At 48.4% G+C, this 13846-nt stretch overlaps 1 non-coding gene across 1 annotated transcript; it reads left to right on the top strand.

Annotated features, from left to right (window-relative positions):
* Positions 1–12461: 12461 nt before the first annotated feature.
* Positions 12462–12567, top strand: LOC129403848 (U6 spliceosomal RNA). Its single transcript, XR_008629508.1, has one exon. It is a non-coding gene; the product is annotated as a U6 spliceosomal RNA (small nuclear RNA).
* The last annotated feature ends 1279 nt before the right edge of the window (positions 12568–13846 follow it).

Here is a 13846-nt window from a genome sequence, read left to right as displayed (position 1 = left end):
TCTGTGCTCAATTCACAGTATCACCCCCCAAAATATGTGCAATGAATAACTTGAATTTGCATTTTAAGATATTTAGCCATCCATTGACTCATTCATTTGTTTATTTAATCAACAGGCATGAATTAGCACTTACTAAGTGCTGGCCTGCAATCCAGGTGTGCCCGAGACAGAGCAATGAAGGAAAGAGGCAAAAGTCCTCACTCATGTCCAATGTTGCATCTGAACTGCGGGAACAAGTGGATGTACAGGATTATTCCTGGAGGTGGAATCACCAAATGCGCATTTAAAAATGTTGGTGGATAAAGCTAAACTCCCACCCCAAAGGTTGTATCAATTTATCCTTGCAATGAAGGAGAATGTCTTTTTCTTCATCCTTTTGCCAACATGTTGTTGTGCAACTCTTTGATCCTCACCAATATTACAGGAGAAAAAAAAAGCTGTAGTTTTTCATTGTATTCTCTTCTGATGAATAAGGGTAATCACCTTTGCATAAATTTAAAAGCAATTTCAGGTCCTTCTCGCCAATACAGTTTGCTCATATTTCTAACCCTTACAGGACTTTTTCATATTGAGTTGTGAACACTCTTTATCTATTAAAGAAATAGTTTCTCTAATAGCTCGTGGTATGAGTTATAAATAACTTTTCCGGGGGCTGGAGTGATAGCACAGCGGGTAGGGCGTTTGTCTTGCACGAGGCCGACCTGGGTTCGATTCCCAGCATCCCATATGGTCCCTGAGCACCGCCAGGAGTAGTTCCTGAGTACAGAGCCAGGAGTGACCCCTGTGCATTGCCAGGTGTAACCACACCCCCCAAAAAAAAACAAAAAAAGTGAATAACTTTTCCCAGATTCTCATTGGTAGTTGGACTTTGTCTATGGTGTTCTTTTAAGTCCTTGCTTTGGGGTTAGAGAGATAGTACATGGAGTAAGGTCTTGCATGTCTAACGCTGATCAATCCCGGGTACTGCATAGGGTCCCCTGAGCATTTCCAGGACCCCTGAGCACAGAACCAGGAATATACCCCAGCACCACCAAGTGTGGTTCCCAAACCCTTAATAAACAAATAAGTAAACAAAGAAATACTTGCTGAGTCATAGAAACATGATCTTCGGTTCCATTAGTAGAGGCACAGATTCTAAACAAAGGAAAGCAATTACCTACCCTGGTGCCTGACTCAGGGGGGTTGAGACAAAGGGGCAGCAACTCAGAGAAAGGAAAACAAGACGATGTACATATTTGCAATCAACGGACACAGGGAGGGAGATGGGACCAATGTCTCTGAGCCTGGAGCATCCGATTATTCTGAATATCATTTTTGTCCATGGGCCCTTCCCCATGATGCAAAACCAGAGTTGATGATAGCAGCTCTGTGGAGTCCAGTGTCAGACGCTGACTCTCTATGGAAAGCAGAGCCATCTGAAAGGAAAATGTCCTGTTTTGAGAGGACGTGAGCTGCTTGCTAGGAGACATGTACAAACCGGAAGTAGAAGACCATCCCTCGTTTGCAAAGATCAGACACCTTTCCAAATTTCTCCCCCCACCCCAAGCCCATCATTCCATAAAACCATAGGAATCTTAAAATGCTTCATTGTACTGAGGCATAAACGAGGTGAGGGAATGGGCTTCTACTTTGTCTTGATGCCTTTCACTCCTATGACCTACCTTAAAAGGATGAGGCCTGGAGAGGTTGGGTGATTTACCTAAGTCTGCACAGTCAGACCTGAAACCCAGCTCCAAATTTTGCCACTGAAGGGTCGCTTCCTAGCCACTAATGAAACACATGTTCCTTGCATGTCTGTTGCTTCCCTACTCTGAATGGACACTGATGTGGTCAATTAGAGCACACTCAATGCAGGCTATTCAAAAAGTCGCAAGGTCTGTTTGCCGTGGAAGGTCTCTGCAAGTACAGATGCCATCGCACCATCTCCACATTGCAAGGAACGGTGTCTCCTTGCCCCCCTGGAGTCGTGCAACTTGGTAGCCCTGGGTGTGTCTCTAAGAAATATGAGCCAACTGGTAAAACACTCATGAAAATGCCACAAGTGCCACAAGAATATAGGAGGCATGACGAGTTCTACCAGGGAAGGGAATCTAAGAAAGCTGCCCAAAGGAGGTGTCACCAGAGCAGAGCTTGGAAAGATATGTCAAAGAAAAAGGGCAAGAGAGAACCGCTTCTATATTCACTCCACAAATATTTATTAAGCAGCTCCAGCTTGCCAGGAAGAGATGAATAATTCACAGTCCAGGAGGAGAGACAGACAAATCACCGATGAATCGCCACAGAGTGCAAATGCAATAGTAGAAACAGGGCACCCGGTACAAAAGCAGAGATAAGTACTTCCGGAACACAGTGGTGATAGTGGAAGACAGGAGTCCAGGAAGGCTCCTGGAGAAGGCAAGCATGAGATTTGCTGGAGGAAAATCGAACACTACCAGACTGGTGAAAAGGGGCTTGGGAGAGTCAGAACAGCATTCCAAACAAAAGGAAGGACACGCAAACTTTCTCCATTTCCAAAGACCATTTTGCCTTCAGACACCCAGAGCAGAAAGGAAGGGCTGAATGTCAGATGCTGGGGTGGTGGGCAGGCAGGCAGGAGGTGGCATTGACAGACAGGCTTTTGGGCAGGACCTACCAGGTTTCCGGATGAATGGGGAAATGGCTTCGGTATGTACCAGGATTTAGCAGGCTTAGCGACCTTCCTTCAAAGCCGTGCCCAGATTGAGCGCTGGAAGAGAAAAGTATGAGCCATAAATCCCCGGCTCCTCCTGCTGTGCCCAGTGCCGCAGAGCCGGGAGCCTCCCCGGCTCTCCACTCCCACCGCGGCGACCCCGGCTAATCCAGCCTCCTGGCCCATCTGACACACACTTCCACTTAACATTTTGTTAGCGACTCTATAAACGAGCTCTCCCTGACCTTCAATCCCTGGCTAATTGCTGGTTTCATGTACAAGACTAGCTTAATTTTACGTGATAATTACCTGAGAGTGGCAATACATATGGCATCGCATGTTGGAAATGTCAGGCCTGGAAAGCTACCAAGTGGCCGGAGACAGGGGCAAAAGGAGGAGGCAGCCGGATGGCGAGGATCTTGGAGAGGCAACGCAATGGGGGGATCCACGAGGGGAAAGGCCTGGTGCAGGCAGAGCACTGGCAAACTGGCACCCAGGCCTGCGGGAGGGTCCAGAACCTTCTGCTGGCCCCATGCGCCTGGGGGCACAGCTGGAGGAGCAGCATGCATTTCAGTCATGCATGTGCATGTGTCCACGTGTGCGCGCGCGCGCGCACACACACACACACACACACACACACACACACACACACCCCTCAAGAACCAGGTGAGAGGTTGCTGCTCATACTCAGCACATGGCCCTGAGGAGGCCAAGCCTGGGGATGCTAAATGACAGGTCCCTGGACAGTCCCATTCCATGATGGACTGTTAGAGGATGGGCCTGGTGAGAAAACTCAAAGGGCCAAATTCATGTCACAGCTCCCCAGGGGTTGGGTAACATTGCATCACAGAACCTGAGCATCCAGCTGTGAGTGCCACACTGCCCAAGCGTCACCAGGCCTGGCCCCAAGATGCCCAAGCATGCTGGGAAGCTCCTCCCCCAAATCAAAAAAAGAATTGACTCTCCCAGAGGGCAGAAGATAGTATTGCAGGTAGGATGCTAGTCTCGCATGCACTTGACTTGGGTTCGGTCCTAACACCACATGACTCCCCGCTTCTCCCCAAAACACTGGCGTGGCCCAAGTATTCCCAGCTCCACAAAGCCCCCATCCTCAGATCTTTAGTTTGAATGGCTGGTTCAGTTAGCCAAGAATCACTGACCCTGATCACCCCAAGAACAGGATTGGCCTCTCTAAAGACCGATGATGGTGTATCGTGAAACTCGTGCTCAGAACCCTCATGACTGAACTAGCACCTGCATCCCCCAATGCCGATTCCCCTTCTGTTTGTGGCATTTACAGTTGTAGCAGGATGGTGATGCCAAGGGATTATAACGTGTGAGGTGTGGGGTAGGAGGGGCGTCGGCACTGAGAAAGGGAAGCTCACAAAATCTAGAGCCCAAAAAGCCTTCCCTGAAAAGTGCCCTTACTGAAATAAGCCAGACGCAAAAAGGCACTCTGGATATTTTCTCTGACTTGGACCTAGAGTAGTGGAATCCAGACAAAATGGAATGGTGTTTGTTAGGGGCGTGGGAATAGGGATGGGAGTTATTGCTTAATAGATGCAAAATTTCCACCAAGGAATGTGAGTAAATTCTGATGGCGGCACCATTTCCCGGGCCCACCACACCGTTCAGTGCCTTTCCCTCCATAATGGGAAGGATGGGCAGGAAGCTGCCGTGCTTCCATTCATTCACCACCAAAAACACTCAGGGTTGGGGGATTTCCATCCTCTGCATTCTAGTTGGGATAAGGAAGGCGAGGTTGCTGCTGCTTCCTGCTCAGTCCAAGAGACTGGAGAAACCTCAAATATTCTTCACCCTGGTACACAGCAGAAGTCTGAGAATAAGACCAGTAAAGGGACTGGAAACTTGGCCAGGGCTGGGCTGGAGAATAACATGACTCAATGGGCTGGAACACTGTTTTGCATGTAGGAATCCTGGGTTCAACCTCTAGTACCACATGATTCCATGAGCACTTCCGAGAATAATCCCTATGCACCAAACCTGGAGTAGCCCCCAAGCACCAGTGGGTGTGGCCCCTAAGCCAGTCACCATCTGTGTGTGTATATCTCTCTCTCTTTCTCTCTTTCTCTCTCTCTCTCTCTCTCTCTCTCACACACACACACACACACACACACGCAGTGAACAGTTCTCGTATGGGCTAAGGGGGCGAGGATGGTGCAGGAGGGGGTCTCTGTTTCCAAGGCGATCTAGGGAGAGGGAGCTGTTTGCTAAGGAATGGAAGATCTGTTGTTCCCTCAGCTTCTGCAGGGCATGCCTGGAACAGTGTTTGGCACAAAAACAGAAAAACGCCCGATTGCTTCTCTGTGTGTTTCTAAACCAGAGGGTTTGGCCTTTCCACACCCGAGGACTGGCACCTACTAGCTGAGTTCAGTGACTGGAGCAGAGAGGCTTTACATGCAGGACCTCTGGAATCGATTCCTGGCACTGCACAGTTCCCAGAGCACTACCAGGAGGAACAGCCCATCTCACCAAGCACTGCCAGGTGTGGCCCAAAACAATAAAAAAAAAGACAATAAAAGCTAATAATGAAATAACCACTGGTAATCTTCAACCTTTTTATGGGAGCAGAGTGGCACCAGCGTCCAACCAAGTAAACCGTGGTCTACACCAGACACAAGAGTGTGACCTCCCCCTGGAAGCCCCCATGGATTGGTCATCTCTAGTCTTTTCCAGGGCACAGGCCGGCAGGCTGCATCCAGGGTCTTGGCTAGGTGGACAGGAGGGGACAAGCCACGGAGAAGGATGCCATGTGGATGGCAGGGCCACACTCCCCGACTCAGACACTCAGACACTCAAGCCCCAACTACGGGGAAGACAACAGCCCCCCTTACCCCAGTGCCCTGGCCCGCCCGCAGAACTGCAGCCTCCTGAGCAGTGCTGGAGTAAATTACTTGCTTAATGAGATTTCAATTAACAAAAACAAATTAAAATCACTTTGGTAATTAAGCTGCTGTGAACCTCCCCAGCAGCTCTCCCTCAGACCTTAGCTTTCCATGGGAATGGGGGTGTCCATTCAGCAAAGCCACCGAGGTCCAGGGGAGAGGCAAGAGCCCCCTCAACACCCTCCCAGGGCCACCCAGCACCTCTCTTCCAGCTCCAAAAAAGAGGGCTGGCAGGAAGGGGTAGCACCCAGAAGGCCAAACATGGTATCTAGATGCCAGTTCAGGGGGTAACTCAGCCACCTGTGGACTGTGAGTTCAGGCATGTGGATGAGCCTCCCAGGCCTCAGTTTCCTGGCCTGTGAAATGGGGCTAAACCTCACTTGGTTGAGGAAAGATTCAGTGACAGAAGCACAGAAGCCTTTAGAAGGGGGGTCGGTCACACAGCAAGAGCTTTTAACCCACTTTCCAGCCTTTGGCAGGTTGTTTTTCAGCCTGCAATTTGCCTCAGATCCTGACATCCAACGCCCCCTCCAGAAATCTGCTTCTCTGAGTAGGGTGGACAAAGGTTCACTGCAGAGGTAAACTTGAAAGTGGGGTTCCTGCCAACGTCTATCCCACCCAGATGCTTCATCCCTGCATGACAGCCAGTTGCTCCAATGTGGGAACTCTCAAGCTTTTTCTTCTCAGGCTCCCCTCCCTGGGTCACAGAGCAAGTCCTCCCCTCCCCGGGTCACAGCATCTGGTCCACCGCTGGCGTGAGAAGCCTGGAGAGCTGAGTGTCGTGGGTGCTGGCACCTCCTCAGAGGCGAAACTCAGCTCCCTGGCATGCCATGTGGTTGAAAAAGAAGCACCATGCCCAGTGCTGGCAGGGAGGCGGAGGGCCCTGCTCCCAGCCACAGTTCCAGGTGTGAATGACTGCACGGGAGCAGGCCCTGGAAGTTAGCACAGTGTTCCTCCGGGGCACGTCGGATACCCGCAGCCAAGGCTTAAAAGCAGGCCTTCCCTTTGCTTCAACAGTTCTGCCCGGAATTATGCCTAGGAAGTAATCTGAGATGGATGCAAGGGTTTAAGTGCAAGAATGTTGTTCATCTCAACAATATTCATTACCAAAAAAAAAAAAATTGGGAGTGCTCAGGCTCAAGAGCCAGGTTAACTCCATGACAGTGCCTCCTGTGCTCTAGAAGCCTATAGAATTCTGCATGCGCCGAACATATTGTAAGAGAGAAAAGCAGCATGCATATGTGGGACACTCCAAAAGTCTTTCTGCATCGTAGTGTTTATTTTTATTTATTATTTATTTATTTATTTGGTTTGGGGCCACATCCGGCTGGTGCTCAGGGTTTACTCTGCACTCAGGGATCACTCCTGACAGGCTCGGGGGAATCATCGGGGTGCCAGACATTGAACGTAAGTCAGCCACGTACAAGACAAGCGCCCTACTTTCTGTACTATTGCTCCAGCTTCCTTTGTGCAGTTTTTACACTTTAATAACTTCAGAAGTCTAAGTGTTAGCTGTTTGCAGAAAACACCATTTGCACATTTAACTCTGGAAATGTCTCTCGCATGTATTTAGTTCTGCAAAGTTTTAATAATCAAATTTTACTTTTAATATTTTTATAGCGTAGGAGTACTGCTATTTATTCAGCCATTGATTAGGCTTATTGAATTGGGCATGAACTCCACTTACTTTTAATTTTTTTAGACTTTTATTAGCTAACTTGATTCAGAGGCATTGAGACAGAAATTTTTAATTTTATGATTTAAAAATTCACCAAAAAATAAGCAAATCAAACTAATGACTGAAGTGATTGATTACTTAAGTGACTTGGGTTTGGTTTTCTTTTTGAAGGAAGTGTTTTGGGCCACATCCAGAGGAGCTCAGGGCTTACTCCTGGTTCTGTGCTCAGGGATCACTCCTGGTGGTGTTCTGGGGATCATATACCGCATGCTGGGGGTTGAGCCCAGGCCACTTGCATACAAGGCAAGTGCCTTACCCCTATACTATCTCTCCAGTCCTTTTTCTTTCTTTCTTTTGTTTTTTTCTTGAGGAGGGGGAGGGCACATCTGGAAGTGCTCAGGGCTAAATCCTGGTTCTGCAACCAGGTGTCACTCCTGGCAGGACTTGGGGGACCACATAGGGTACTGGGGATCTAATCTGGTTTGTGCACAAGGCAAGCGGCCCAGCTGCTGTTCCACTGTTCCAATCCAGGCCTTCTTTCTTTTTGGTTGATTCTTTGGGTTTGTAAAGTTGTAGTATTTATATTTTTAAAATTATTAAATTAAATATTGCATTAATCATTTGGTACAGATATGTCTTATATATGTGTTCTTTATATTATATATGTGCAAATATAATGTTATAATATACATGTACACATACAACAAATGTTTTCTCTGCAGTGATAGAAATTACAAGTGGCTTTTCCCCCCACCTCTTCCCTTTGTCATCGCTGTTTCAATGACTAGGGGGTCACATACTTTTGGTGGCTTGCTGATGTGGGGCAGTGCTAACGATGAACAAGCAGCCTCATGTATACGGAGTCAGCACTTGGGAGAATACCCAGAGATGCCCAGGACTTACTCCTGGCAGTGCTTGAGAGACTATATGTAATACTGGGTCAACTGCATGCAAGGCAAGGGCCCTACCACTGTACTATCTCTCAGGCTATTTAGACTTTAAAAAAATTTTTTTTGGACCAGACTCAGCAGGGCCACTCCTGCATCTGTGCTTGAGGGGACATCATTTTGGGCAGTACATAAGGGAACTTGTGGTGTCAGGGATGCTGAACTCCAGATTCTTGTATACCAAGCATGTATTGCAGCCTGTTGATGTGTCTCAGAGACGTCAAAAATGGCCTTTGTTTGTTTTGGTTTTGGTGGGAAGTTGGGGAACGGGGATTAGGCCACAACCAGCACTGCTCAGGGCTTACTCTTGGCTCTGCACTCAGGAATCACTTCTGCCAGAGATTATATGGGGTGGCATTGTATGGATTGAATTATATGGATCATATGGATTGAACCTGGCTCAGCCACATACAAGGCAAGCATCTTACCTACTCTACTATCATTCTGGCCCTGGTAGCTTTTATTTTACGTGCTCATTTAACACATACTTACATGCGCATTTAACAAATAGTTATGTGCTCATTTAACAAATAGTTTTAGTGTCCATGGACTGTCACAATAAGCAAAGCAGACTTCAACTTTCTCTTCTGGAGACTTGCACCTGTTGGAGAAGATAGCCTTTGGACATGGAACAATGAAAAGGCGAGGCTGAACCTCAGAAACCTGCAGCAGACGGAGACAATCCTGAAGCGAGAGGTCTGAGAAAAGTATTTATTTCTTCGGTAATTGGGCCAAAATACAACTATGTATATATTCTTAAAAGCAATCCCCAGGGTCTCATAATAGTAACAGAACAGGACAGAGACTTTAAAGCTTTCTGGTTCTCAGGCAAATCTTTTCTTTTTAAAAATCTAACACCATTGGAACATCCTACGACTGAGACTCAATCATGAACAACTTTGTAAGTGTACATCCCATGGTGATTCAATTAAAAAAAATTAAAATAAAATCTAACACAATCACCCTGGATGGTTTGAATAACATCTCAGTCTTCCCAAGCTGTGCAAAGGTCACATCCTACAGAGGTCATTGGCACCCATGCACCTGTCCGAGGGAGGAGGGATCCTCATTCCTCTCTTCAAGTTACACAGAGGAGGTTGGCATGCACCTTTGCCAGAGATGTCTGCATGCGTGTCTGTCTGTCTTGGGTGGACATGCTTCTCACTACCCACTCAGAGGCAGAGCTGGTATGCAAACAGTGGCCCCTCCTCTCCTGCCAGACTGACCTGTAGAATGCCCCTGAGGTTTATGACCTTCTCGTGCCACCCAGCCTGGTGCTCATTGAGCTCGTGGGAGTCAGTGCATCCCCAGAGTCTCCCACGGCCTGTTTCCTCCCACTCCCTGACCAGTGCTAGCCTGGCCCTGCAGACCCCTCCAGCCCAGCTGGAGTAGGAGAGGGCAGAGTGCCATCCTCCCAGCAACCGACTTCGTTGAGATAAGCCCCAGTCAAGGTGCCCTGCCTGGGGAGGCCATCAAAGGACCCTCCTCTGGCCAGCTTCCTGGGTCCTGTTTTGTGCTGACTTAGGCTAACCGGAGAGGACACAGAGTTGTACTTTCCAAGTAGCTGGAAACCCTTAATCAATGTTAATTGGCTCTAATTAGCATATGTTAATTAATGATATTTACTACAAATTAAAGGTATGAGTGCTCCCAGAGGGTTTCCTGTTCATCCAATTAGTGCCAATTAGTTGCAATTAACACGTGTAAATGAGATTCCATTGAACCCAAAACAAACAGCACAGAATCTCTCAGATTCCCTCTTGCACCTTTTCAGTCAGCTGGGGGACCTGGGGGTGGAGGGTGGGAAGGGAGCGTGGGCAGAGAGAGCAGCTTCTCCTGGGCTGACCTAAGAGGAGGATGCTGACTCCACACACTAGCCACCGGCCGGAGTCACACTGGGAGCTGGGTGAGCAAGCTGCCAGCCTCGCCTGGCTGCCCCTGGGTGCTCCAAGGGAGGACTCCTGAGAAATATCTCCTTGCTTCTGCCATGCAAGGAGCCAGAAACTATCCTCAAGGCATCCCTGTACCTCCCTGCGCCTAGCCCAGGGTGAGGCATAGGCTAGTGTTGACTGCAAATGAACTGAGTGGGAATGTGGCTGAGTAACAGAGTGTAGAAGTCTTGTGTGTGTGTGTGTGTGTGTGTGTGTGTATAGTAGGCAGGAGGGGGGGATAGTACCACTGATAGGGTAATTGCCTTGCACAAGGCTGACCTGGGTTCTATCTCAAGCATCCCATATGGTCTCTAGAGCACCTATAGGATTGATTCTTGAGTGCAGAGCCAGGAGTAACCCCTGATGTCACTAGGTACGAGCCAACTCCCTCCCCCAATGAAAGTCTTGCGCCCATGATACCTGAGTCTATCCCCAACATCACATGCTCCTCAGCACTGTGGGGGCGGCCCTGATCCCTCCTTCGTGGGCTCTGCTCCCCACTCAGCGCACCAGTGTGGCCTCCACCATCACCACAACAAAACTGAACTGAAGGGTTGTTTTCTTTGCAGTAAGATTCAATATCTTTAGATAGAACATTGATCAGAAAATGTTCTCTTCTCCATAATGTCTTCCTAAGGCTCTTCCAAGGATTGCTCCTGTATTCATCTTTATTTTATTTTATTCTTATTTTGTTTCACGGGCCACACCCAGCGGTGCTCAGGGCTAACTTCAGGATCTGCACTCAGGGATCACTCCTGATAAAGCTCAAGGGAGCATATGGGATATAGGGGATCGAACTCCTATCAGCTGTGTGCAAGGAAAGCGCCCTACCTGCTGTATTATCACTCTAGACTCTGATTTCTTTCCTTCTCTCTCTCCCTCCCTCTCCATCTCCCTCCCTCCCTCCCTCCCTTCCTCCCTCTCTCTCTATATCTATCTATCTATCTATCTATCTATCTATCTATCTATCTGCCTTTTTATTTATTTTTCTCTCTTTTCCATTCAGGGTTGAACCCAGGGCCTCACACATACAAGTCATGCACTCTGCCATTGAGCCACATTCCCAAAACCATTATTGCTACTTAAAATACTTTTTCTACTTGACTCATTTGCTCCATGTTCGTCTCCAGGCAGCCTGGGCGTCTCAGGCTGGGGCTGACGCGCATTGGGAAGGACGTTAGTCAAATTAGGCCGTGGAAGCAGAGCAGGACTTTTGCAGTGAAAGATAAAGAAACTTCTGCTTGCTGTATCCACCTTCCCTGCAACCGGCACACAAGCATGCGCACACATCCACATTGCACAGGTGTATATACGCACATATCCACACTGCCCACATGTGTACACACACATCCATGCTGCACACATGTATACGTGCATACACACTGCACACATGCATACATGCACATCCACGCTGCACATGTATACATACACACACACATATGTGCACGCTCCCACACAGGTCCCCTCCTCTCCACTGGCTCCACCCACCAGCAGAGAATAGACCCAGGGACAGACCACCATAGGAAGGCTGAGTGTTGAACAGGGAGAAGCCAGGGACACCGTGGGGTGAATGTTTAGTTTTCAAGGACAAGCATATTGCCTCCAAAGCAGAGTTTCAGGTGCCCTGAAAACTGTAGAATGGAGACAAGGGACATGGGCGAAGTGGCTGCTTTTTTTTTCCCCCACTAATGCCTCTTGAGAAGTGATATCTCTCTAAAGCCAAAGTTCTCAAGATGAGGCTTAATGTGGGCACTTTGGAAAAAAACCTTGGCTCCAGAAATGTAACAACAGAAAATAATTAAGGTCTAATAAGGTCAGTGTTCCACCTTAACACCTTTTCAGTTCCAGTTAAAACCTCTACTAATTTGCCAAGAAAAACCAGCCTCACTTGGGTCTTATTATTTGAATCACGTCCTGTCTCTTAATTTAAACGAGAGACTCACATAAGGATTTTTTTATTTTAAATTACAATGCTGACTTTCTTCCAGTTGATTACGGTATATGACTCTCTGTTGGAAGGCCATTATTTTTTGCTATGATTTACAAAGCATTTAAAGCGAAATCAATGTAATAAATATTGAAGTATTGTAATAGATAATTCCATATATTTAACCGCAGACACAGTGCAGCCAGGAGTGGAGCTGAGAAGAGGTGCAGGGGCGGGGGGTGGATGACCTGATTAACTCTGCCCTCCAGTATTCTTGAGTCCTCCTTAAGGGGCTGCACCCTAGACTCTGGACTGTGGGGAGTCGGGAGAGGGGGGACATGTCCACAGGGTGCCATCTGGAGACTTTTTCCTGCATTTGCCAGTTGATCAATAATGGAGGCCGGATGCTCACCTCACAGCACATAAACTAAAATCGGACCGATACAGAGAGGATTAGCATGGCCCCTGCACAAGAATGACATGCAAATTCATGAAGCGTTCCAAATTTGGGGGATACTGGGACAATGGTGAAGGAAGCAGACACGCTGGGACAGGGCGTGTTGAGGGACACATGAAACCCTATTATTAACCATATTTTAAACCATGGTGCTACAAATAAAAGTTTAAAATAATAATAAAATAAAACAATAGAGGCCAGACCTAGGAGGTGGTCCAAAGGACTGACATACATACTTGGCATACTGGCGGCCCAGGTTCATTCCCTGGCACTACAGGGCCCCCACCCAGTGCTGCTGGGAATAGTTCCCAAGGCTCAGCCATAATAAGTACCAGGCAGTTGTGTGTGTGTGTGGCAGGGGAGGAGGGGCGCTGGAGCAATAGCACAGCAGGTAAGACGTTTGCCTTGCATGCGGCTGACCCAGGTTCGAGTCCCAGCATCCCATATGGTCCACTGAGCATTGCCAGGAGTAATTCCTGAGTGCATGAGCCATGAGTGATCCCTGTGCATTGACGGGTGTTAAAAGTGTGGGGGGGGGGAAGTACCGGCGGGGGTTAGGGGGATGTGGGCATTCTCAGGTTGCTCTGAGTAGCAGAGGAAGTGACCTGGGCAAGACACAAGCCAGAAAAAGCCTTCTCTAGCCTCTCCCTTCTTCTTTCCCTTCTTTTTCTCCTTCTCCTTCCTCTTGCCTCCCTGGGCCACACTGGCCAAGCCGAGCCCAGAACAAAGAGTGAGGCCCAGCATTCACTGGTAAGCCCATGAACTGGGGTTAGGTGTGAAGGGGGAGGTGGTGCTCCAGTGTCCACCAACCCTCTGAGCATGTGTCCTAGGCACACTATGCAGCAGTGAGATACGTCCACGCTGAGGTCAGCACCCTGGGCACTGCGATGGCTGCAGATTACCCCCACTTCTCCAGGGAGCCAGTTTAGAGCACCCTACCTATGATGCAGGCCAGCCTGGTCGCCCTAAGAACCCTGGGAAAATTGCCTTCCCCATACAGAGTCCAATCTCTCAGCTGACCTCTGACCTGTGCCTCCACATCAATCTCACAATGCATTCAGGAGGGTCAGAGATGGCATAGTGAGTAAGGAGCTTGCCTTCCTTGTAACTGACTGGTTTGATCCTTGACACTCCGTATGATCCCCTGAGCACTACCAAGACTGACCCCTGAGCACAGAGCAAGGAGCAGGAGTAAGTCCTGAGCACTGCAGAATATGGTCCAAATTCCACCATCACCACCACCAAAAGTACCCAGGAGTCGGCTCCATTCCAGCTCTATGGGGCATACTCCCTCCCATCCTTGGAGCCATTGCCTCGGTGGCATACCTATTC

Source organism: Sorex araneus, chromosome 3 (genome assembly GCF_027595985.1).
Source record: "Sorex araneus isolate mSorAra2 chromosome 3, mSorAra2.pri, whole genome shotgun sequence".
Lineage (NCBI taxonomy): Eukaryota > Metazoa > Chordata > Mammalia > Eulipotyphla > Soricidae > Sorex > Sorex araneus.
This window is presented reverse-complemented; position numbering and strand designations above follow the sequence as displayed.